Source organism: Bos indicus x Bos taurus, chromosome 6, assembly GCF_003369695.1.
Source record: "Bos indicus x Bos taurus breed Angus x Brahman F1 hybrid chromosome 6, Bos_hybrid_MaternalHap_v2.0, whole genome shotgun sequence".
NCBI classification, from domain to species: domain Eukaryota; kingdom Metazoa; phylum Chordata; class Mammalia; order Artiodactyla; family Bovidae; genus Bos; species Bos indicus x Bos taurus.
In genome coordinates, this window is record NC_040081.1 from 14,575,838 (window position 1) to 14,600,056 (window position 24,219).

Sequence of the window (24,219 nt, forward strand, 5' to 3'; positions counted from 1 at the left end):
GGATGAGGAGTAGCAGGGCAGGGAAAGTATTCAAAAGAGTAATCTCTAAATGTTGGGTGATTACTCAGTAGGTCCCTCCTCTGATAAATGCTCCTGATTACATACTGTGAACACTTGGAACTTCACCTTTAGTAATATATCTTCAACCTGCTGCACAAGGAATATAAACAGATACGTCAAAAAAGTGCATAAAAACTAGAGTGCTGAAGATGTCTAACATTAAGAGTAAAAGAATTAATGAATGATTTGAGAGGTCATTCCCCACATCCTTTTAACATTGACTACTATATCATCAAGAATGATTTTTATAATGTTAATCAGTTATACAGTCATGTGCTTCTGCTGCTAAGTTGCTTCAGTTGTGTCCGACTCTGGGCGACCCCGTAGACAGCAGCCCACCAGGCTCCCCCCTCCCTGGGATTCTCCAGGCAAGAACACTGGAGTGGGTTGCCATTTCCTATGTGGAGTCTCCATTATGTGACATCTAGAAGCCACAGGAAATAGAAATGCAACTGTTCAGTATTAATATTAATCAATAGCTAAGAAAATGGAACATATTTTCAAAGCCATGAGTCTGTGTGATCAATAAACTCTGAAAGGAAAATGTCTCTTATACCTTAAGGTGTTACACAATTAACTTGATTGACTTCAGAAATACTATCTTGTAAAGTACACCCTTTCTGGCAGGTGGCCCAATAGCCTGTTCCCTAACTGCTTTCTCAAATCTAAAACAATGCATCAATCACTCCTCAGGACAGGGCTTTGCCAAATACAATGACTTGACTTAGCACGGTGTTTGAATTTCAGATCTAATACTTAAAAAAAATCATTAGCTCCTTACCAAAGTCAACAAGATGAGATGTCGAACTGATATTATAGTGGCCCAAGTTAAAAAAGAAAGAAGAGGGTAGTGACATGCATATATTTTTATTTTAGTTGAAGCAGAAGACACAGACTTTTTATTTTTTAATTAATTAGTTTATTGGGTGTATATATACATATAACCCCCACTCTTTTGGACTTCCTTCCCATTCAGGTCACCACAGTATGTTGAGTAGAGTTCCCTGTTCTATATAGTAGGTTCTCATTAGTTATCTATTTTATTCATAGTCTCAATAGTGCATATATGCCAATCCCAGTCTCCCAATTCCTCCCACCTTCCCTCCCCTTTGCTATCCATTTATTTGTTTTCTATGTCTGTGTGTCTATATCTGCTTTGCAAATAAGATCATCTCTACCATTTTTCTAGATTCCACATATATACATCAACATATAATACTTGTTTTTCTCTTTCTGACTTACTTCTCTCTGTATGATAGTCTCTAGGTCCATCCATGTCTCTACAAATGACCCAATAACCCAGGGATCGAACCGTGGTCTCCTGCACTGAAGGCAGATTCTTTACCATTTGAGCTACAGGGAAGTCCTTATTCCTATTATGGCTGAGTGACATTCCATTTTATACATGTACCACATCTTCTTTATCCATTCTTCTGTTGATGAACATTCAGCTTGTTTCTATGTCTTGGATATTGTAAATAGTGCTGAAATGAACACTGAGGCATATCCAGAGTAAACCATAATTCAAAAAGACACAGCTTTTTAAAAAATGGTCATAATGGGAACAGTTGTAATTAAGAACTCCAGTGGTTACAGGGGAAGATGTACAGAATACTGTAGATTTAATTATGGCTAGTCTATAAATTTAGTCAGACAGCCAGACATTTCTTTGAAACCACCAATCTGGTTTGATTTGCACTCTGAATTGACCAGTATCTTGTTAAAGAGAAACAACATATGAAGCAGAAGTTGCAACACAAAATTTTAAATATAATCTTAGTTTATATTCCACTGCTTTTAAAATCACATATATTAAATGTGTTGGTTTTGATTATGAACATTTGGAATAAATTAACAAGTTTGATTTAACAGGGGCTAAAGAAGAGGTGGCAAGAATACACAGAACTGTACAAAAAAGATCTTCATGACCAAGATAATCATGATCATATGATCATTCACCTAGAGCCAGACATCCTGGAATGTGAAGTCAAGTGGGCCTTAGAAAGATCACTATGAACAAAGCTAGTGGAGGTGATGCAATTCCAGTTGAGCTATTTTAAATCCTGAAAGATGATGCTGTGAAAGTGCTGCACTCAATATGCCAGCAAATTTGGAAAACTCAGCAGTGGCCACAGGACTGGAAAAGGTCAGTTTTCATTCCGATCCCAAAGAAAGGCAATCCCAAAGAATGCTCAAACTACCACACAATTGCAGTCATCTCACATGCTAGTAAAGTAATGCTCAAAATTCTCCAAGCCAGGCTTCGGCAATATGTGAACCGTGAACTTCCAGATGTTCAAGCTGGTTTTAGAAAAGGCACAGGAACCAGAGATCAAATTGCCAACATCCGCTGGATCATGGAAAAGCAAGAGAGTTCCAGAAAAACATCTATTTCTGCTTTATTGACTATGCCAAAGCCTTTAACTGTGTGGATCACAATAAACTGTGGAAAATTCTAAAAGAGATGGGAATACCTGACCACCTGACCTGCCTCTTGAGAAACCTATATGCAGGTCAGGAAGCAACAGTTAAAACTGGACATGGAACAACAGACTGGTTCCAAATAGGAAAAGGAGTACGTCAAGGCTGTATATTGTCACCCTGCTTATTTAACTTCTATGCAGAGTACATCATGAGAAACGCTGGGCTGCAAGAAGCACAAGCTGGAATCAAGATTGCCGGGAGAAATATCAATAACCTCAGATATGCAGATGACACCACCCTTACAGCAGAAAGTGAAGAGGAACTCAAAAACCTCTTGATGAAAGTGAAAGAGGAGAGTGAAAAAGTTGGCTTAAAGCTCAACATTCAGAAAACGAAGATCATGGCATCTGGTCCCATCACTTCATGGGAAATAGATGGGGAAACAGTGGAAACAGTGTCAGACTTTATTTTTGGGGGCTCCAAAATCACTGCAGATGGTGACTGCAGCCATGAAATTAAAAGACGCTTACTCCTTGGAAGGAAAGTTATGACCAACTTAGATAGCATATTGAAAAGCAGAGACATTACTTTGCCAACAAAGGTCCATCTAGTCAAGGCTATGGCTTTTCTAGTGGTCATGTATGGATGTGAGAGTTGGGCTGTGAAGCAAGCTGAGTGCCAAAGAATTGATGCTTCTGAACTGTGGTGTTGGAGAAGACTCTTGAGAGTCCCTTGGACTGCAAGGAGATCCAACCAGTCCATTCTAAAGGAGATCAGCCCTGGGTGTTCTTTGGAAGGAATGATGCTAAAGCTGAAACTCCAGTACTTTGGCCACCTCATGCGAAGAGTTGACTCATTGGAAAAGACAAGTCAATATCTCAAAGGAAACTTAGATAAGCTCTACTATATGGTCTCCACACTACTGCTTGATATATTGCCTAGTTTCTTTCATGTAAAGTATATTCCGATAATTGGTGAAATAGAGGTTAGGACAGTAATAATCTAGTCCTTCTTAAATATCAATATCCACTTACATCACAAATTTATTTGGGGCAAAGTCTTTATATCCAGTCCATAGTGCAAGATACTTTCCCTATAATCTGCATGTGCCTCTCAGTGTGGACAAATAAACACTAGAATAAGAATCCAAGGCCTAGATTATAGGACATAGGCTTTGAAATCAGCCAGAGTTGAGTTCAATTTCTGTCCTTTATACTCAGTAACTAAGTAAGTTAGGATATACAAGAGTAACAAATGACCTTCAAAGCTCACTGCCTTACAATATCATAGGTTAAATTTTTGCTTAGACCATATACTAGCCTCCAGGTCATTTCTCCATAAGACCCCAGCTAATCATTGACAATATTGCCAGTGATTCTAGCAAGCTGAAAAAGAGCATGGCAAAGTAGCACTAGCTTTTAAAAATTCAGCTTGGAAGAGACACATTTCATTAACTAGAGCAAATGCCATATCTATATTTGAGTTCAACAGGTCAAAGCGATATCAGAAGAAGCAGTGGATATTAATGAACAGGAATCAGGTTTACTAAAATACCTGTGTGGTCCTAGATTTGTCCGTTATTTTCTTAGTCTCAGTTGTTGTATCTAGAAAATTGAAAGTAATGAGACTGACCCAGAAGGTTTACAAAACATGGAGTGTCTGGCAAATGATGGTTACTCAGTACATATTGATCCCCCTTGTCCTTTCTTGGCTCTGCCTCTAAGTTTTTCAGGTAACTTTGCATAATCATTTAAGAGCTTTAATCTACTTCCTCACTGATTCAAAAAGTTATACACTAAATAATTTCCAAGCTTCAGACACTTTAGTGCTTTTATCCTATGAATAACATATAGTGCCTTGATTGAAATGACAACCAGTGACTTTTAGAATGAATCTCCTTTGTAAAGGGAGTCAGGACTTCAAAGATAAGGACAATACTGAGAGGTTTCAGAGTATTTGTGATTTCTAGTTTACACCGTAGTCGGCCGAATAATGCCACCCACCCCCCGCCACACACTAAATATGTCATATTCTAATCCCTGGAAGCTCTGAATATCACCTTATAAAGCAAAAGGGGACTTGTAGATGTGATTTTTTTTTTCAGGACTTTTTTATTATTATTATTTCTTTTTTTTTATTTTATTTTATTTTTAAACTTTACATAATTGTATTAGTTTTGCCAAATATCAAAATGAATCTGCCACAGGTATACATGTGTTCCCCAGCAGCAGACGAATGGATAAGAAAGCTATGGTACATATACACAATGGAGTATTACTCAGCCATTAAAAAGAATACATTTGAATCAGTCCTAATGAGGTGGATGAAACTGGAGCCTATTATACAGAGTGAAGCAAGCCAGAAGGAAAAACACCAATACAGTATACTAACGCATATATATGGACTTTAGAAAGATGGTAACAATAACCCTATGTACGAGACAGCAAAAGAGACACTGATGTATAGAACAGTCTTATAGATGTGATTTAATTAAGGACTTTCATTTAGATGGGAAAATTATACTGGATTATCTGGATGGGTATGATATAATCAAAGATATCTTATAAAAGGGAGGCAAGAAGAGTGCCCATCAGAGAAGGAGATATGATGACAGAAACAATAGATTACAGCGACCCGCTCAGGAGACAAATAATTTGAGCAGTGTCTAGAAGTTGCAAGAGTCAATGAAACAAATTATCTTCTGGAGATTCCAGACCTGCTGACACCTTGATTTTAGCACTTAAGACTCATTTCAGATTCATCCTTACAGGTATTTAAGAAAATAAATTTGTTATTTTTTAAGTCCCAAGTTTGTGGTAATCTGTTATAGCAATAATAAAAGATTAGCACATATGCTAAACTGAAGAAAATTATTCCTGAATTGGAAGATATTTGTATTACTTCAAATAGTTGAAATCTTACAAACTTTTTTTTTTAATTTTTACAAAATTTAAATAGAAATACTTTATAAAAATTGTGTGTACTTAGTCCTGTCTGGCTCTCTGAAACCCCATGGACTGTAGCCTGCCAGGCTCCTCTCTCCATGGGATTTTCTCAGCAAGAATACTGGAGTGGGGTGCCATTTCCTTCTCCAGGGGATCTTCCTGACCCCAGGACTGAACCCACCTCTCCCGCATTAGCAGGCAGATTCTTCACCACTGTACCAAAAGCCCTTATGAAAAGTAGAGTTTGTATAAAAATTGAATTAAAATTTGTATATTTGTATAAAAATAGTAATCACTTCACTCTTTGAGCTTTTGCTTATATTTTTACATCATAGTTATATAATCGAGGTAGAAATAAAAGAAGCCAAGTTTAATCTCTAACTCAGTTTTAACCACGATCTTGTATAATTTGTTTAACCTTTGAGTTTCTTGTTTTCATCTTTCTATTTCCATGTTGATATTAACAAGTCAAACACTAGAAAACTCAAGATAAAGGGTACTGTTGTCACATTGCTAGGAGACTATGACTAAAAGAGTCATATATAAAATCAACAAGACCACAAAATATTTCACCTACCTGACCACAAACATCAAATCGCCTTCCAACTCCCACACTCCTGCTATTCTCCATCTCCTCCAAGAAGGAAGACATGTCCACAGCAATATATATTCCTAGCTTAACTGCTTAAAATGATTCCCATAAAATCTGCCCAGAAGTAGCAAGAAGGAGAGAGTATCTGTTTAAAATTCCATCTGCCCAAATGGTTATGTTTTCTTTTAAGCAACAGAGTCAATTTGTAAAATCTATATGTATTTAAATTTACCTAGGGACTTCTCTGGTGGTCCAGTGGTTAAGACTCTGCCTTCCAATGCGGGAGGTATGGGTTTGATCTCCAGTCAGGGAGGTAAGATCCCACATGCCTCTTGACCAAGAAACCAGAACATAAACAACAGAAGCAATAGTATCACAAATTCAATAAAGACTTTAAAAATGGTCCACATTAAAAAAAAAAACTTTAAAAATAAATAAATCAATGTTTATTTCGTCAAACAGTAAGCTGATCTAAAGACATATTTTTTGAATAAATGTTTTATTAAAACAACTATTTTAGAACTAAACAAATTGATTCACATGAATTTAATCAACATATTACTGCATTTATTGTCTACTATTATTATAAAAAATTGCAAACTTAGTGACAGCACAATTTATTACCTTATAGGTCAATAGGTCAGAAGTCCAACAGGGATCTCTCAGGGTCAAAATCCAGGTACTGGCAGGGCTGTGATTCTTCTGGAGGTTTACAAAAGAATATGTTTCCTTGGCCTTTCCAACTTCCAGGGGTCTCCTACATTCATTGACTCATAGCATCTCTCCTCCATCTTCAAAGACAGCAGTACTACATCCCTCTGATCCATCTTCCATTGTCACATCTCTATCCATAGCTGGGAAATGGTTCTCCACTTTTAAGAACCTGTGTAATTACATTGGGTCTACCAGATATCCAGGAAATTTCTTTATCTCAAAGTCTTTACCTTTAATCACATCTGCAAAGTTGTTTTTGCTATATATGGTGACATAATAAGTTCCAGGAATTGGGGCATGGACATATGTAGAGGTCTTTAGTGAAGTGAAAAAAGTGAAGTCGCTCAGTCGTGTCCGACTCTTTGCGACCCCATGGACTGTTGCCTATCAGGCTCCTCCATCCATGGGATTTTCCAGGCAAGAGTGCTCGAGTGGGTTGCCATTTCCTTCTCCAGGGAATCTTCCCGACCCAGGAATTGAACCTGGGTCTCCTGCATTTCAGGCAGATGCTTTACCGTCTGAGCCACCAGGGAATACTGAAACACATACACACACAAATTAGACTTGAACTCCATGGGAAACTGAGGTACCTAGAGATAGAATGGGCAAAACCCAACACATTTAACTAAATAAAAGGGCAGATATACCAGTTATTTTGTGTTACTTGATTGAATAAAACCAAATTTCCTACCAGAATTAGATGCACTTTAGTTTGTTATTTAGACAGTTATCTTCCTTTCTTAATACTTTACATCAAGGGTGGAACAAAAAACTTGGAGCAAGGAATGCTGTCAAATCTAATAGACAATCATTATGGATTGTAAATTTCCCTGTCTCAGGGATAATAGAAACAGGGCAGAAACAAGGTGAAAGGTCTCAGACATGTTACCATAAACAGACTCAAATGCCCAGAGCTTCATTCATTCCTTCAATTAATAAAGAACTGTTGTGTTGCTGAGAAGCTCCTGAGAAGTACTGTGCTAAGGTACCAGGAATAGAAAAGATGAGAAAGGCCGATAATGTCCTTGCCCGCATGTTTCTCACAGTCTAACAAAAGAGGCAGATGTTAAAGAAATAATTTTCACAGGATGAGGTCAAGGGCTGGACTCAATTATATGTGAAATCTCTAAGTGGATATCTAAAGCCATGAAAGTAAAGCATTTTCCTGATTGATCTGTTAAAAATGCCTACCTACTCTAATTTCAAGCACATTAGGGTGATTTGAAAAATGTTAACTGATGGTGGTGAAATTTGACTTCTTGCAGATTTATATGAGATTGATACTAGATTCATGTTAGAAGCGTAACTAAAACTCAGTAACTTTAGCCAAAAAGCATCAAATAATGTTAAATGTATGCCAACATGAAATTACTTTTATAGTATAGTATTTGTTATCATCACAGAGTATTTTAGCCAAGACTAATACTGGGCCTCGAGGTATGGAAAGAGTTCTCAGTTCTGTGGTATGCCATAGTTTGGGTCTTGTCCATCATGTGGCACACCACCAATTAGAATGACAGGCCATACTATAGCCAGCATAGCTAATCATGTCTTTACATTAAATCATAACCCTCTACTTTGCATTGGCAAGAGAAAATGAAGGAGCAAAAGAAAATATTGGGAAAGTTCATCTTGTACACAGAGACATTTTTACAATTCAAGCTACATTTTTAAAGGTTTAACACACAAGTCCTTTAATTTTACTCAAATACACGCTGGTAATAATTTTATTTATATCTCTGTTTCTCTTTTTCTGTCTCTAAACATATATATGTATTCATGTATATACAGATTATTTATAAAAATTTAAATGTAATTAAAATCATAATACACAATAGTTTGCAATTTTTTGTCATAGTCTCTTACTAATGGTGTGAATTATATTTTGGAAACATCACAAAATGACTAAAATAGTCAATTATTCAGATTTAACTGTAAATCATTTCATCTTTCCTTTATTTGTAGAAGTTAGAGTACTACCTTTTGTTATTATAAATAAGGTGCTAATGAACATTCCTTCACATAAATTTTTGTGTGTGTCTCTTCTTTTATCTTTATGATAATTTCTGGAAATGTAATTATGGATCCAAGAGTATAAACATTTTATTACACATTAGACAGAATATTCTCCAGGAAGTTTATACCAATATGTATACTCTTCCCAGCCTATATTTCACATTTTTAACACAAAATTTTGCCAGTGGATTTCTTTTAATTGTTGTTCATTTTAAATCTTGCAGTTTAATGGGAGCTGTGAACACATAAATTCTAAGATGGTCCCAATGGTCCTTTCCCTTAGCTATTTCCACCGCTGCGTGATTCTCTCCCCTTGAGTTGGGCTGGATTCCTGATTTACTTCTATTCAATAGGATGTCGTAGAAGCAACAGGATGCCACTTCCAGAATTAGGTTTAATAAAGATGGTCGCTTCCATCTTAGACTTCCTCCCTGCCCTTCTCCCCCTCCCCTGTGGAAAGCTGCCAGTTGCGAGTAGCCCCATGAAAAAATGCACATGGCAAGGAACCGATATCTCTGGCCAACAGCCAGGGAGAGCCAGAGGTCGGCCAACAGTCACATGAGCGGAATTAAGATCTTCTGGTTGAACTAGAGAACTAGAGATGACTCCAGTTCAGATGATAACTGCATTGCAACCGTGTAAGAGAGTCTGAGCTAGAGGAACCAAAATATGCCTAGATTCCTCACCCACAGAAAATGCGTGTTATTTAAGCCACTAAGTTTTGGAGCAGTTGATTGAAAAGCACCAGATAACTAACACAAAAAGAAGTGTCATTTTATAATTATTTTAACATGAATGAGATGGAGCTTTCTCTTTTTCAAAAATTAGTAATGTGTTTTTGTGTTTTATCTCTATTTTTGCCATTTTATTGTGGGGGCTTTTCCCTTTATTTTTGAGTTCTTTGTATTTTAGAATTCTACTTCATTTCCTGTCATATGTGTGTGCGTGTGTGTGATTGTGTACATATCCACGCACACATATGTATACACACAAATATATGTATACACACACGTACATGTGTTTGTGTGTGCATGCGTGTTTGTGCTCAGTTGTGTCTGACTGTTTGTGACACCATGGGCTATAGCCCGCCAGGCTCCTCTGTCCATGGGATTTCCCAGGCAAGAATACTGGAGTGGGTTGCCATGCCCTTCTCCAGGGGATCTTCTCGACCCAGGGTTTGAACCCGTATCTCTTGCATCTCCTGCATTGGCAGGTGGTTTCTTTACTAGCTGAGCCACCCGGCAAGGAATATATATATATAGCTAACGGTTTTCCAAGTGGCCTTTTATTATGCTTAGTGTGTTTGTGACGTAAATAATTTTTTAAACTATGGTCAAAACTAATTTTCAATAAAAGCATCATTTCTTTGCTTAAAAACTGTATGCTACCGCTACTTCAGTCGTGTCCGACTCTGTGCGACCCCATAGACGGCAGCCCACCAGGCTCCCCCGTCCCTACAATTCTCCAGGCAAGAATACCTGGAATGGGTTGCCATTTCCTTCTCCAATGCATGAAAGTGAAAAGTGAAAGTGAAGTCGCTCAGTCATGTCCGACTCTTCGCGACCCCATGGACTGCAGCCTACCAGGCTCCTCCATCCATGGGATTTTCCAGGCAAGAGTACTGGAGTGGGGTGCCATTGCCTTCTCCTTAAAAATCTGTATAATAAAGCCCTAATTGGTAATTAACTCTACACATCTTTTTTATATCCTGCCACTTAATGAATGACCTTATTATTTCCAATAATTTATCATCTAACCCTCTTTAGTCGGAGAAGGCAATGTCACCCCACTCCAGTACTCTTGCCTGGAAAATACCATGGACGGAGGAGCCTGGTGGGCTACAGTCCAAGGGGTCTCGAAGAGTCGGACACGACTAAGCAACTTCACTTTCACTTTTCACTTTCATGCACTGCAGAAGGAAATGGCAACCCACTCAACTGTTCTTGCCTGGAGAATCCCAGGGACGGGGGAGCCTGGTGGGCTGCCGTCTATGGGGTCGCACAGAGTCGGACACGACTGAAGCGACTTAGCAGCAGCAGCAGCAGCAGCAGCAACCCTCTTTAGTTTTCTAGAAATACAATCATATAACAATCATATAATCTGCTAATAATGATGGATTTTTATTCTTCCTGATAGTATAACTTTATAATTGCTTTTATGTTGTTTTCTTTTAAAGGTTTTTCAGAAAAAGTTAAATCATTAATAATAATAATGACCACATTTGTCCTTCATTATTTGGTTTAAGATAATGGGCATAGAGGATCACTTTGAAATGATTTATTTAATCATACCTGAGATATAAACAATTGTGAAGATAAACCTTAGAATTGACAAAATATAATAGGTAATATTTTATATTCATTAAGTTGCTTTACTTTCTATTCCTAATATACTAATAATTTCTATTTCTTTTACATATTAAATCAATTGAGGCAATCATGTCATGGCTCTTCCTGGTCTCTGTAAAATGTACTGCTAAGTTACAACACTTGTATCAAGGCAAATATTCTGCACTCAGGTTAAAAACTGGTGACTGTTGTATCTAAATGTCTATTTCCTATCATAATAAAGTTCAATCTTCTCTCTTTTTGCATGAGAGGGAGGATTTAATTTTTTCATAAGGACAAATAATTATTTTAAAATGAGTCATTAAAAATCACATGGAATATTACTCAGCTTGTAAAAATAATGAAATAATGTCATTTGCAACAACATGGATGGATTTGCAGATTATCATAATAAGTAAAGTAAGTCAGACAGAGAAAATAAATATCCTATTACATCTCTTATACATGGAATCTAAAATGTAAGATACAAACAAAACTAATTACAAAATAGAAACAGATTCAGAGTCTTAGAGAATGGACTTATGGTTACCAGGGGGACTGTTGGAGACCAGGGATAGAAAGACTGGAAGTTTAGAATTGACAGATACACACTGCTGTATTTAAAATAAATAACCAACAGGGACCTACTGTATAGCACAGGGAACTTAGCTACATAATCTATAATAACCCAAATGGGAAAAAAAGTTGAAAAAAGAATATATACATGTATATGAATAACTGAACTACTTTGCTGCACACCTGAAACTAACACAATAGTGTTAATCAACTCTACTCCAATATAAACTAAAAATGTTTAAAAAGAGGAAAAGAAGATAAATCTTTTCCTAAAGAAAGCTCAATACTGCATATTAATTCTACTCCAATGAACTGATAACTCCTTCACTCTCTCCCAAGAAATGATGAGGAAGACTGTGATGCCAACCATAATAGCCAAGGGCTGTCTCTGCCCTACAGACATTTGCTAACCAAAATATAATAGGGTTGATGTCATCCTGCCCATGTGATCTCATCCTCACTAGCTATTCCATCTTTCTTTCACAGTCGTGAGAGCTGTTGCTGGTGATCATAATGCCCAGACTATTTGCCCAGGTACCCCCACCTTCAAAGAACCACATCTGGACTCCCCAGCTGACTCTACTTTGAAGTCTTCCCAGGAATCATTATCTCTATGCAATTTCCTTTCTCTCAAAATGCCTTAAATCCTTCAGCCAAAGAGTCAAGTCTTAGATGAACAGAATACCATAGACTGTCCAATAGGATTCAAGGCCTATAGCAACTTGGACTCAAGGAGGATTACTGTACAGAGACCTCAGAATTTGAGACTCAGAACTATCATGTGCTGTACTGTGCTAAGTCACTTCAGTAGTATCCAACTCTGTGTGACCCCTTGGATTGTGGCCCACCAGGTTCCTCTGTCCATGGGACTCTCCAGGCAAGAATACTGGATGGGTTGCCATGCCCTCCTCCAGGGAATCTTCCCGACCCAGTAATTGAAGTTGTGTCCCATGTCTCCTGCACTGAAAGGCGGATTCTTTACCACTAGCACCACCTGGGAAACCCCCAGAACTATCATGGTTCTGTTTTATTATGGACCTAACTATTCATTATACCTTTTTTTTCTCTTATGAGAAAATAGAAACTTGCTGACCATTTGAACACTGTCTAGTCATAAGTTTGATTGCTTGTATCAGTCTAGAAGTCGTTTTCTATTAACATTAGAGTGCACTAAACTGGGAGTCCTTTAAGCTCTGCTGATACTATGCACACAAACCCAAGCAAAAGCTGTCACTTCTTTCTGAACATCCACATTCTCATCTGACTTTACCTTCTGTAGTGTGCCTTAGTCTCTCTTTTCTATGAGACACTCCTAATAGACAATTACCTAGGGCTTGCCCAAGAAGCCGTTGTTCCAGAGCTATGAAGTAGGTAATTGTTGTCTTTAGTAACTCCAACCTCTCCTTTCCATAAGTTTTCTTCTCTCAGCTGTGTCCCTTATCTTCCTTTCCTTGTCTGGGAACCTAGTGAATTCATGTTCATCCTCTTTTCTTCCTTAGCAAATTCATTTATACTGAAATATAAATGAGAGACAAAAATTTTAAACATCTTGGGATATTTAGAATGAAATAGTATTTTAAAAATTGAAGGAAAAAAATGAGTTCTGGTGACAATATGTCAGGAGGGCAAGATGTCTGAGTACACTGGCCATCAGGCCTACTATGTCAGCTACTCACCAGGTTAGGCTGGTTGTAGACATGTCTATAGGTGGTAGAGCACAATGACAGCCTAATTCCTGAGGCCTATGGCACCCACAGGCAATTAAATAAGCACCAAGAGACATTCTTCTTTCTTTCTTTTCTTTTTCTTTTTTTCTTTTTGGTAGCCCCATGTGGCATGCGGGATCTTAGTTCTCTGACCAGAGATCCAGGCTGCATTCCCTGCACTGGAAGCATGGCGTCCTAACTGATAGACTACCAGAGGACCAGGGACGTCTTTTTTTTTTTTTTTTTTTTTAACTTTTACTTTCTTACTCTTCTTCTTCCATACAAGAGTACACACACATTTTCTTAAAGATGGAGAACTATATATTTTCCATCATTATCTCAAAGAAAAAGACTGCTTTGTGTTCTTCCAAAATCAAGCATCAGTTCAGTTCAGTCGCTCAATCATGTCCAACTCTTTGTGACCCTATGGATTGCAGCACTCACTCCAGGCTTCCCTGTCCATCACCAACTCCTGGAGCTTGTTCAAACTCATGTCCATTGAATCGGTCATGCCATCCAACCATCTCATCCTGTCATCCCCTTCTCCTCTTGCCTTCAATCTTGCCCAGCATCAGGGTCTTTTCCAATAAGTCAGTTCTTCACATCAGGTGGCCAAAGTATTGGTGTTTCAGCCTCAGCATCAGTCCTTCCAATGAGAATTCAGGATTAATTTCCTTGAGGATGGACTGGTTGGATCTCCTTGCTGTCCAAGGGACTCTCAAGAGTCTTCACCAACACCATAGTCCAAAAGCATCAGTTCTTTGCCACTCAGCTTTCTTAATGGTAAAACTCTCACATCCATACATAACTACTGGAAAAACTATAGCTTTGACTAGATGGACCTTTTTTGGCAAAGTAATGTCTCTGCATTTTAATATGTTGTCTAGGTTGGTCATAGCTTTTCTTCCAAGGAGCAAGCGCCTTTTAATTTCAAGGCTGCAGTCACCATCTGCAGTGATTTTGGAGCCCCAAAAAATAAAGTCTCTCACTGTTTCCATTGTTTTCCCATCTATTTGCCATGAAGTGAAATGAAGTGAATTATATAATTTTATATAACTATAAAAAATTATAAATATTTTAGAACTACAATTTATTGAAGGTTGTTCAATTTTGATATATATTTTTAATATAGAGAAGAATCTAGTACTCTGGCCAAACTCATCAATAAATTCTAAAATGAAAACTGTGATTTGAATACCTGATGAAAACCCACCTGGTTATTTATTCTGTTTACTAAGAAAGAGTAGTTATCAGGAAGCTAGTATACATTTCTCCAAGAGCACTATGTGACCCTTTCTTCTTACCCTTCAGTCTTTGCGGAAATGCCCCCTTCTCTGTGAGGTTATCTCTCACCTTTTCATCTTAAACTGTGATCCATCATGCCCCATTCCTAATCTTCTAATCACCCATTTTTCTTCATTGCACTTGCCACTCTTATATATCGTACATTTACTTTTTAATCTTATTTTATGTCTCAGCTCACAAAAATCTAACCTTCAGGAAGACAGGGAGTTTTTATTCAATGCCATGGTCAAGCCCAAAGACCACTGTTTGGCACTTCTCAGGCTGCTGATAAAACAATAGTTGCATTAATTAATGACATTAAATGGTTTGTAAAAACATGGAGCAAGTGAGTAAATGTGAGTGGTGAATACCCAACAAATGCTTATGATCTTTGGATATATATTGAAGTCATTAAAGTAACCAAAAAACATATCTGGTTCATTTATAGGATATTAGGTACATTGACAGGATATTTATATATATAACAAAGTACAGGCATCAGATGGAGTAAATTTAGATTTCAATGAAGGTTAAAAAATATATTGATATATTAGAGTGATTTTTATTAAAACATATTTAATAAAAATACACAAGCTAATCTTTTGGCACTTTGAGTACTCCAAGTGAGCTAAATAAAGTTTTAAAAAAATCACCTTATTATCTTTTTACATTGTGTTATTTTCTTAACTATTTAACAACAATAAATGTGGTACCTTATAATTTTACACAGGAGAGAAATAAGCAACTATTACGAGTTATTAAATGTTCACTCAAACACTAAAATTTGTCATAAAATAGAGATGCATTTCAATTTAGGCAATAAATTTTCACATGATAATTGCAAAAATATTTTTATTCTATTTTCTGTAATCAAACCAATTTAGCTGTTAAGAAATTAAGTATATTAAATTTCTGAGGTTTACTGGGAGAAATAGATGAAACTACAAATATTTTTTCCTTTCAATTAAAAAAATGGCTGGATTTTGCATCATGTCTTAAAAGCCTTTTTGGATCTTATTACCCATATTTCAAAAAAAAATTCTTTTTTTTTTTTGCTCCACAGGAATATTTAGAAAAGCTTAACTTCATTTTCAAAATTCTTGATAAAAAACGAGTTCTATGAACAGTGTGAATTACCTTAAAGAATCACATTTAAAATAGAGTTTCTCCAGTGAAACAGCACGAAAACAAGCTCAATTACAAATATGCCCTTTGATTTTTATGTTAATAAGTGGCTGCATACTTTATACCAGCGTTTCAGCAGATTCCAAATCCATGCTTATTACAACCAAGAAGAGATGCCACAAAGGTCACAGGAAATATTTTTTCCATGCAGACCACTGGAAGGCATGTTAATGTGAAGCCCAGATATCGTGAAAGTATTATCCTCGGACGTGGAGCACGAGCCCAGGAGCGGCTGTTAGTTGTAGCAGGCTGCAGTCGTGCACAAGTGCTTACAGCTACAGTGACATGGTGCTAAGCGTGTTTTAAGACTAGTCCCAGTCGAGCGGCATCTTATCCAACCAGAAACAATCCCACAATCCAGCTCTTTTTAAGTGATCATCCTTGTATCATAACAGATTAAGGTTGCAGCTACTTTGGATTATGTTTAATCTAACCTTTATCCATTCACATCTTCACCTGAAACTTACAAGGACCAAGAGTCAATTGCCGGGGCATAATTCACAATGACACTGATCTTTCCTTCCTCACTCTAATTATCTGGATTAAGAATAACACTTTTGAGTAATTATTTTCACATTGGATAAACATTAAGCTTTCCTGGATTTATCTGAGCTTTTTCCTAACATGAAATAGATCCAACCAGGCTTATAAGAACATAACTGACAGCAGTGACAGCTTAATCAAGGCAACCCTAAACAACTAAAACAATAAGGAAATGTTTATTTCCCATTGTTTAGGATACTCAAGAATCAGAAACCTAACATATTTGGAGGCAAAAAGAATCCTACACATTCAATTGCAATGCTCTAACTTTTTTCTTTCCTTATAATGATTCAGTAATCCTCAAGTAAATTCAAACTCTGAAACACTGAGAGTTATACTTGTACATAAAATTGGCTATACTGATTACAGCCATGAAAACTAAATATCTTTATTCATAGCCAATGCAATGTACTAAAAAGAAAAAACATGTTACAGTAAGATCACTGTGCTGAAATTATAATGAGTGAATCAAGTGCTTGCTGTATTATGTCTGATGGCTATTTTTGATCATTCTGAACCGTCCAAGATTGCACACAATCCCTAAAATTGCTTTCACAAACAAGCTAGAAAAATCTTCCAAGCTTGTCTTTGAAACTATCTAAGCTCATATACAATTACACACTAAAATCACATCACAAAACCCAATTACACTTTGGCTTTGCAGATCCACAGATAACCTCTTAAAGAGCAAACTCCCTCACTGTGTCGACCTCTGACCTCAAGCTCTTTTTCCAATCTTCAGTAGCAGGGCTGTATGTTTCTCAGCCTGGCCAAGGAGCCCAAACACTGAATGGTTAAAAAGGGCTACAGGACTTTTGAAGGGTGCCAAGTGTTCCATCTACCACCCAGTTCTAGATGAAGGTTAATATTGCTGATATTTTATCCTTGCTTTTAAACATCTTATATTACCGTTCCATCACTTGCAGATAACCAAATATTTTAAAGGAAGGAATTACTAAGTTCACTTCCCTTCTTTTTAATGATTTAATGATCCCTAGGTAATAATGTTATTTCACTTTAAAAAAAGAAAAAAGAGAGGTCATTGACTATTTTAATGGAAGTAGAAAAACACTTCATAAAAATAAAAAGATTCCAAACGAACTTAAAATTAAAAGCATGTATTTGTAGTGAGAAGAACAGAGAAGAGAGCTGGCTCTTAAAGCAGCATCTCTCCGAAGTCTATGATTACATGTTTGTCAATCCAAGTTTGGAACATAATCATGGAGTATATGATTTTTCATAGAATAGAGGACTCTAATTTCATACTAACTCTTCTCTACAATTTCTGAAGGAAACGACCCAAAAGGAAAAGATAAACAGCTGTTTATGGCATTTTCTATGAGTTAATAAATGACAATAAACTAAAGGGGGTAAATAAATCATCATCTAACGCCAAATGTGAGAGAAATCATTGCTGGCTCTTCTTCAGACTTTGTGTTGTTATGGCTTTAGTTGTCTGTTCTTTATCCCTTAAGTTTGCTCACCCACATAATAACAATCATAAGTTCAGGGTGTGTCAGAATTGCAATGACATTTGGAAGTCATCTATTGTAACTTCCAAGCCTTATCCTCCATAGAGTACGATGACGGACAAACGTCCTTTAAAAAGACTGTCCATATGACCTCAAGTCATATGTCAAGTGTGTATGAGTAGCTAAGTCAAAGACACATTTTTGCAATTGTCTTCCTTGTCAAAAGCAATAATTCAGTTCTGAAGGTTGCACCCAAGATATGAACAATGGAAAACTGTCTTAATACATAACTCAGGCCCCTTGGAGACATTACCTTGACACACAGGATAGCCCTCTCTTCACTCCCTTGAAGGGTTTAGAATGAGTCAGGAAAATATTTAAGTCTGAAAAATGCAGTGAATTTTGAAAAATAATTGGGTAGAGGAATAATATGCTAGAAAACAAAGAATGGCACAGAATTAACATTGTAAAGATTCAATGAATATCCTTAGATGACTATAGACATCTTATGAAGGAGCACAAACATTTGAATTCAAATTTGAACAATGTAAGATAGGGGGACAATCTGAAGTTAAAGCCCTATTTTATTTTCCTAGAATGATATTATATCATTTCCATTTCAGAGGACTTTCCTTAAAATTAGAATGCATGGATATTTATTCCTCTATCCTGTCAAGTTAGCTAATTAACTGTATGAGACCAGGAACTATATTCGTAATGTTTAGTGAGTTCATTTATAGTAACTAGTCAAATGAATGAAACTCTGAGAGTACTCAAATACATGACAGTAATTTGCAATTTGACCGCCTCGTTCCAGTGGTCTGGATGCTGTGCTTTCACTGCTGAGAGCCCAGGTTCAATCTCTAGTTGGGAAACTAAGATCTTACAAGCTGTATGCAGTGTGACCTAAAGATTTTAAAATAATTTAAAAACAAAGAAAAAATGACCTACAGTAACTCTAATTACTAATGACCCAAAACACCATTTCCATAAGCTAAAATCATTGAGAATCCTTTCCATAATCCTCCATAGATCTTCTCTAATGGAGAAAAGAACTCTCTAGTAATTTTGCATTCCTAAAGACTTGTGATGGTGAAAGAGAAATAACCAAAGACATGAGATTATTGAAATCTGAAAAGACCCGGATATTATCCTGAATTGAAAATGTAATACAAAATTTTTCCAAGAAAAAAAAAATAAATTAGGTGTTTGGTAGAAGAAAGTGTGAAATCTCTAACTGCTGACTGTGCTTTATAAACATTTACATTATCCTGGAGCTATTCATACTTACGGACTTCCTGAACACCATATAATTTTACCCATTGTTGTATAAGTTGCCTGCTTCATATAAGTGTTGTACAAGTCATGTAAAGTATGTGTTCTTGACAATCTGGACAATTCGTTCTGGATGGTGCTTAGAGGCTGAGGCTGCATGGCAGCCCCAGATGGCTTTCAGGTGAAGGATAGAAAAAGTGATATAATTGATTTGGTGCTAGTTGAGATGCCCTAAATGTTCAGTTTCAACTTTTACCTAATCCATCGATTCCACCTTTTTTATTTCTTTTTTTTTTTAAAGCAACCCCACCAGGGACTGGGGTTATTTGCCTAGCATTCTAAAAACGTCTCCGAAGTTTTGCTCTGGAAACAGCCCCCGCAGAACTTTTCTCTACTGATAAATTGCTAAGGATGTTTGACATAGATGTTTAGAGTCTCTAGAAGATTTTATCAGGGTCGTCACCAAGTCCCTAGGTAACCTTCCAAAGTAGTGTTTCATGAATTGCTCTGGATCAACATTTTAGGTTGTTTCTAAAAACATGGGAAATCATTCCCAAAGAAAATTTTCAATTTGGTATTCAAGAGTTCATACATTCAGAGATATGGAAATAAGAACTAAATAAAGAGTTTATAAATGTAAACAGAGGAACTTAGGGCTATGAGGCTTGTTATGGTTTATTTAGTTCAACTTCATTTGCACATCATATGATTTGATTCGGTTGAATTTGGCTGACTTGGTTGCTTCTGTTGGTGTCACTGGTTTTGGAGAGGCAACATGAGGATGCAGAGAACAGGGAATTTATTTATTTTTGTTTTTGTATAGAACACTCAGTGCCTTGAGGATCTGGACCTCTAGGACAATAAAGAAATATAGATACACACACTTCTTCAAGACTTCAAACTAAAAAATGGAAGTATTTTAGAAGGGAGATGCATATAGACAATCAACATTATAGTTCAGGTAACAAATAGAAATTAGAGAGGTCAATGTAATTTCATGAAATAGTTGGGATCTTACTTAATTATGTACTGTTTAAATAATCATTAAATATACAACTTAAGTACTCTTTTTATGCTATAAAGTGTATAAAATGTATATCAATCACAAATGGGGAGACAAAATGCATATACAAATATCCAGTAGCCATGTTTTTTCATTAAAAGTAACAGTAAATGATATAAATTAAGTATTAAGGGACTTTGGGAGAGAATGATCATTCTCTGTAATAAAGCATGGAAAAATATTTTGAGCTGAATCTTCAGTTTCTTACCTTCTCCTCTGTTTTTTTTTTTTTTTAAGGCATTCTGTGAACCTATTGAAATTGTAAGTAAAATATGCAATCACTATTCTTAATCCTAATCATATTCTCAATGTTATAAATACTCCTCAGCCTATCAGGAATGTGTGTGACACTGAGCTTGGTATATTAATTTGATTGCTGATCGTTGCCACATATACATGTTCATACTATAGGGAAGCCAAATTTGCCAACACAAATGTCTCTTTGGTGTGTGTATTTTTTCTAGCTGGAAATAATCAGTGCCCAGAAAACTCAGGAAGAAGCTCTGACCTTCCCCCTAGCTGCCTAAAAGAATGAAGAGAGAGGACCTGTTCCAGGAAGGATGCTATCATCAGAGATAACGAGAGTATGAACTAGGTGTGTGACAGGGAGGAACCTAATGAGGAATGCTTGTTAAAATTTCTCTCTGTGTCCTATTATCTCTGCATGACCCAGCAAACATTTGCTTTTCCATCTCCATGTGAATTGCCCTCCTTCTCTTTGAAGTCCCCCATCGCTTCCCCCAATCCGTTTTGTCTTCACTGAAGATGGTATTTAAGGTGTGGACTTCAGCATTCTGGCCAGTTAATCAGTTTTCCTGGGTCTCTCCCATATGTGCATGTTATTAAACTTTGATTTTCTCCTGCTAATCTGTCTCATGTCAATTGAGTTCTTAGATCTGCCAGAAGACCCTACAAAGGTAGAAGAAAATTTCTTTCTCCCCAACAATATATTTTTTAAAACATTTCAGGGGTTGCTCCTGGTGCTTATGATATACTTTTTAAAGTAATCCAAGTCCACCTTCAAATAACACTGTATCAGTTTGTGCATAATGCAAGTACTTTATACCAGTGTTCCCCAATTCCTCTCTCTGAGCTCTTGTCACACTGCTGTATAATTCATTTCACTTAATCATATGCTTTAATTAGGGGCATCCCAAGTGGTGCAGTGGTAAAGAATCCTCCTGCCAATGCAGGAGATATGGGTTCGATCCCTGAGTCAGTAAGATCCCCTGGAGGAGGAAATAGCAACCCACTCCAGTATTCTTGCCTGGAAAATCCCATGGACAGAGAAACCTGGCAGGCTACAGTCCATGGGGTCACAAAGAGTCGGACACAACTGAACATGCACGCACATATGCTATAATTGGTATAATACCATAATTGGGAAGCCTGGTGGCTCAGACGGTAAAGAATCTGCCTGCAGTGCTGGAGACCTGGGTTCGATTCTTGGGTCAGTAAGATCCCCTGGAGAAGGGAATGGCTACCCACTCCAGTATTCTTCCCTGGAAAATTCCATGGACAGAGGAGCCTGGTGGGGGCTATAGTTCATGGGGTCTCAAAGAGTCAGATACATCTGAGTGATTAAACAACAATATAAATAATGAAAAATGATTTGTTTTAATCTATAATAAATTGATTTATTGGACTGTAGTATACTAGAATTATATTAAATTATTGACACTGCTCCTCAAACATATATTAGGAAATAATCACCCAAATAAGACTTTAGCTTTGCATCAGTTATAAAAGAAACTGGGTGTTGTAATTAGATTATTTTGAGGCAGACAGAAAGCTGTTCTATTAATGTCTTAGTATGTTCTGTTATTGAGAAAATATTCACTCAGTTACACTTTTTAGTTATTTATGTGTACATTTTATAAGGGACATGTTCTGTGTTTAGTGAATAAATAACTTTATAAAAAAATTTCCAAGATTTTATATTTGCACCTCTTCTCTTACAATAAAAATAATAAATAACTTTTATGGTATTAAAAGGGCTTCCCTGGTGGCTCAGACGGTAAAGAATCCACCTGCAATGCTGGAGACCTGGGTTCGATCCCTGGGTTGGGAAGATCCCCCGGAGGAGGGCATGGCAACCCCTCCAGTATTCTTGCCTGGAGAACCCTCATGGACAGAGAAGCCTGGTGGGCTACAGTTCATGGGGTTGCAAACAGTCGGCCATGACTGAGTGACTAAGAACATACACACACATGGTATTAAAAAAAAAAAAAAAAAGTGGTTCTGGTTCTCCTACAGAAGTGTAACTTTATCCCTTCTGCCTACTCCTGTCTTAGTTTCAGTGTTCCTAATTCAGTTCCTTGAAGCCCTTTTCCCCTTTGACTCTACTCCTAACCACTACCCTTAGGTGAGACAGGAAAGAAGGAGACAGCTTAGGAGGCTGAAGTATTCCCTTTTCCCAGCTGGAATAAGGTTTCAGAATTGCACTCTGGTGAAGTTCTCTCCCCTGACTATAGGCATTTGTAACAGAGAAGCTGTGAGAGTGTTTCCCAATGGTCAATCTTACATTTCCCCTACCAGAGTCAGGAGGAAATTTTTCTGGGATCCTCACTGTGAGAACCCAGAAACTCTTTCCAAGCTTGTAGAGGAAACGTCTATAATCATGTGGGTCACTCCCAACAACTGTGGCCCCCAGGGGTTTCTCAGTCTTATGCTAGCCCATATTCAGCCTCCAACAATTCACCAAAATTGCCATTTTAGTGTTCCCATCCATTTGGCTTTAGTAGATTTTATTCCAGATGAACAGACCTTGGTTGCTCAATCTCATATTTCTATCTCACCAGCTTTTGGGTGATGGTTTGCCTTCCAACTTCAATTTACTGTCTGGCCCAAGAAAATCATTGATCTTCAGTCTGTTTGACATTTTCTTGTTCCAAGAATGAAGATGACTTTTCTTGTCAGTGTTTGGTATCAAAATTACCTTGGCCTTGAAGAAAAGAGCTGGGACTTTTCTCTCCCCTTTAAAAAAAAATTCTCTGGGAAATTTGTATAAAATTGGATATTTCTTTCTTAAATGTTTGGGAAAATTTATTGTATTTGTGGAATTATTTTTTAATATTTGCTTTTTCTATATTTTTGGTGACATGTTAAATTTCTCACTTGTTTCAAGAATGCTTATTGAAGTATCTTTATGAAGATGGCCTAAAATTTTTCTCAGATAATCCTCACATCTCTTTCATCTCGCTTGTGCCTGTTGACTGTCTTTTCTCATTCAAGCTGTGATTTTCCTGGTTCTCTGTGAAGGGTAGCAGAATGTGCCACTCCCAAATATGCCTCTTTGGCATAAGGATTATTCTGAGCAGATTATTTTTGAGAAAAAGCAGACACAGGAGAAGATCTAAAAGAGTAGAATCTACCATTTTGTAAAGGAAATTTACACATATGATGGAAATCTCCATTTTAAATGTGTCGCACTGTAGGTACCAGGAAGCAAAAGATGACTCTAAATTACAAGAAACTCTTATCCAGGAGGAAGATGCCAGACTTAAATCTGCATGACAACCTTACTGTTCTTTTCCTGGTCAGCTCCCATACCTGGCCATCCCCCAACATGGCCATCCCCCACAACATTTTACTTTAACTGAAGATGGTATTTAAGGGGGTGGCTTGGGGTGTTTCTGAGATTTTTCTCAGTTACATTAGTATTTCCCATTTTTACATGAGATATGCGTGTGTGCGTGGCAAGTCACTTCAGTCATATACAACTCTTTTCAACCGTAGGGACTGTAGCCCACGAGTCTCCTCTGTGCATGGGATTCTCCAGGCAAGAATACTGGAGTGGGTTGCTGTACCCTCCTCCAGGAGATCTTCCTGACCCAGGGATCAAACCCGTGTCTCTTACATCTTCTCACTGGCAGGCGGGTTCTTCACCACTAGGACCACCTGGGAAGCCCTTACATGAGGTATGCTATGCTATGCTATGCTAAGTCACTTCAGTCGTGTCCGACTCTGTGCGACCCCATAGACGGCAGCCCACCAGGCTCCCCCGTCCCTGGGATTCTCCAGGCAAGAACACTGGA

The 24,219-nt window shown here is 37.2% G+C and overlaps 1 non-coding gene across 1 annotated transcript; it reads right to left on the reverse strand.

The window, feature by feature from the left end:
* Positions 1-7,196: 7,196 nt before the first annotated feature.
* TRNAF-GAA lies at positions 7,197-7,268 on the reverse strand. The gene has a single exon. It is a non-coding gene; the product is annotated as a tRNA-Phe (tRNA).
* Positions 7,269-24,219: the final 16,951 nt, after the last annotated feature.